Here is a 3,567-nt window from a genome sequence, read left to right as displayed (position 1 = left end):
TCCCTTGGATTCCTTAATAATATCATCCAATCGTTCGCCAAATAAACGGTCGCCAGAAAAAGGCAAACCAGTTAAGAACCTTTTTGAAGCAGAGTCTGGTTCCCATTCGCGCAGCCACATGGCCCTGCGAACTGCCACGGAGTTAGCATATGCTACAGCCGTGCGGCTAGTGGAGTCCAGGACGGCGTTCATGGCGCAGGACGAAAAGGCTGATGCCCGAGAGTCAAAGACGGAACATGCGGAGCAAAATTCCATGTGACAGTATTAAACTCCTTCAGACAAGCCTAGATAGCTTGGAGAGCCCACATGGCTGCAAAGGCCGGGGCAAAAGACGTGCCCGTGGCCTCATAGATGGACTTCACCAAGAGCTCTGTCTGTCAGTGGCATCCTTCAGTGATGAGCCATTTGCAACAGACACAACGGACCTAGTAGCCAATTTGGAGACTGGAGGATCCATCTTGGGAGAATGAGCCCAACTCTTAACGACTTCAGGAGGAAAGGGATAACGCGTGTCAGTGTGACGTTTAACCCAGCGCTTGTCCGGGACCGCTCCGGGTTTTTGGACAGCATCCCTGAAGTTAGAGTGATCAAAAAACGTATTGCGCGTACGTTTGGGGAACCGAAACTGGTGTTTCTCCTGCTGAGAAGCAGACTCCTCTACAGGAGGAGGCGGAGAAGAGCGAACCAGCACCTGGATGATGGACGAGATAAGATCATTTACTAAGGCGTCCCCCTCAGGAGAATCAAGGTTAAGGGTGAAGTCAGGGCCAGAGCCCTGAGCAACCCCGTCCGCCTCGTCTTCCTGAGAATCCTCAAGCTGGGATCCCTAGCAGCGTGAGGAAGTCGGGGAAGAGTCCCAGCGAGACCGCGTAGACGGTCTTGGACTGCGGTCCGGGCAGGAGTTCTCCGCCTGAGACCTAGGGTTCAACCTGGGAGCGCCCTGCGGCGCTAACCAAGCGGGGCCTGGATGAGACAAGCTAACAGGGCCAGGGCCTGTGAAAGGTCCGGTCTGGACTGCAATGCCTCAAGGAGCTTAGAAGACCATTTGATCATATGAAAATGACTGAGGGCGAACACCTGTGACTCTGTCCCTGCGGCCTGCTCAGGGGGAGCAGGGGGGTCTACATGAGCCGAGGGGCCCACCAGTGCCCGAGGCTCAGGCTGAGCAAGCGAGGCAGGAGTCGAGCATTGCTCACAGTGAGGGTAGGTGGATCCCGCAGGTAACATAGCCCCACAAGAGGTACAGACCGCGAGAAAAACCTGTGCCTGTTGTCTCCTAGGAGAGTGACCACTGAAGGTAAATGTGAAAAGAAAAGGGGATACAGTCTGTCCGAACAGAAATATACATAATATATACATATGTATCCGGCACCCTAGGGGGACCAGTACCGGGTGCTGTGTTCACCCTGAGCTCCCCTGAGAAGCACCCACCGGCAGAATGCCAGAAAATGGCCGCCGGAGCTCTCAGGGGAGGAGTGGGGCCGAGGGCGGCGCCAGCAAAGAGCGGGAGTCTGGGTTCCCCACAGTGGTCAGTGAGGGGGGAGGAAGACATGCAGGATGCTCCAGCCCTCACATCCGACGTCATGTCGGTAATCCCGCCCTTACCCCTGACAGGCAGGCCCGGGGGCGGGATTTTCACGACTAGGCCGCGGTGAAGCCGGGGACTAAATTTGAGGCCGCGCCCGACCAGCAGGGCCCGGTCGGCGCGGAAGTCCACCGGCCTCCTCAGTTTTACAACTACCGCGGCTTCCGGGAAGAAGGTGCGCTCCCTGTACAGTCCCCAATGGGGACACAGAGTACCTTTAAGTAGCAGGGTGCCTCCTTCCACACAAAGCATAAAACTGAGGAGCCCGTGGTCCACGGGAAGGTGTATAGGCAGAGGGGAGGGGTTACACTTTTTAAAGTGTAATACTTTGTGTGGCCTCCGGAGGCAGAAGCTATACACCCAATTGTCTGGGTCTCCCAATGGAGCGACAAAGAAATAAATTATTTTTGTTTCCTTTGCAAGATCTGTGTATTGAAAACGTGAAACTCCGCTGTGTTTTGCAAGAAAATATCCTTACGGTTACATGCGCATGCTGCGTTTTTGGCTGCAGTTTTGTTGTCAGAACTTTCTGACATGTGACTTCCCAGCAAAGTCTATGAGAAGTCAGATTTTCTATGTGCACCTTGCAGTTTGTCATCGCTTTGTCAAACGTTTGTGCCAAAAATATGCAGCATGTTCATTCTTCTAGCGTTTGTCAACATTTGTGACAAAAACGCAGCAAAAATGCATGTTATGAAAAACGCAGCGAAAATGCACCTACAAGTACAAGCATTTTTTGTGACATTTCCAGGCGCTCTATGATAAGGTGCAGTTTGTGAACACAAAAAGATGCAGCGTGCGCATGAAGCCTTACACTCCCGCTCGTCATCAACTAAAGGCTCCATTGCTAAAGAGACTTCACTTATTTCTCATATTCATTAATAATGTATATTTTTCTAATATGAACTCACTTAGGAAATTATACTAAAAAAGGTCACTAATGCAGCAAATTGCAAAACAATATAAGGCATCCGCTGAATAAAAACTACATTTTTGATGGTGGCTTTTTAATATGGCTCAGCATCTGAAAGTGATGAATGTATGTATGGTGGTGCTAGTACGATGTGTGACCACCCCAAAAAATAAATACATATTTACCATACACAAAGCATAGCTGTCATCGGATATCTCCCCCATTACACGTTCGGTTTAGCCAAGCATATATAAGAGATAAATGAGCGATCAAACTCGTCTGGCAGCAGTTTACCTCCCTGGAAACAAAAGGTTTATTCCAGCTGCCAGACCCCGCTCTACTTCCACATCATCTGTCGAGAGAGAGTCGGGAGCCCCCCCCCCCATACATGTCAGATCTGAGGGTTCAGACAACTTTGTTTACAAAGGTCCTCATACAAATTAGATCAAGGGTGGGCAGTTTCCTTTTCCAAGGGGCCACATGAGAGACTGACTGTTGTGGAGGACCGAACCAATAGGCTGAAATTAATTCTGCTCAATATTATTTTACTGGTGTCACTTGATATTGATTAGAATGAAGTATCCCGACAGCCCCCCCCCCCCACACCCCCAATATACACAGCACGAACACCCCCTCCCCGAAGCCTCTCCTATTTTATATGCAAATGTACACACACACACACACACACACACACACACACACACCTCCCCCCTCGCAATACAGCCACCCACCCAGCACGAGCCCCCTCCCCCCCCAATGCAGCCACCCACCCACACAGCACGAGCCCCCTCCCCCCGCAATACAGCCACCCACCCACACAGCACGAGCCCCCTCCCCCCCGCAATACAGCCACCCACCCACACAGCACGAGCCCCCTCCCCCCCGCAATACAGCCACCCACCCACACAGCACGAGCCCCCTCCCCCCCGCAATACAGCCACCCACCCACACAGCACGAGCCGCCTCCCCCCCGCAATACAGCCCCCTCCCCCCCCGCAATACAGCCACCCACCCACACAGCACGAGCCCCCCGCAATACAGCCACCCACCCACACAGCACGAGCCCCCT

The sequence above is a fragment of the Anomaloglossus baeobatrachus genome, chromosome 10 (genome assembly GCF_048569485.1).
Source record: "Anomaloglossus baeobatrachus isolate aAnoBae1 chromosome 10, aAnoBae1.hap1, whole genome shotgun sequence".
NCBI classification, from domain to species: domain Eukaryota; kingdom Metazoa; phylum Chordata; class Amphibia; order Anura; family Aromobatidae; genus Anomaloglossus; species Anomaloglossus baeobatrachus.
This window is presented reverse-complemented; position numbering follows the sequence as displayed.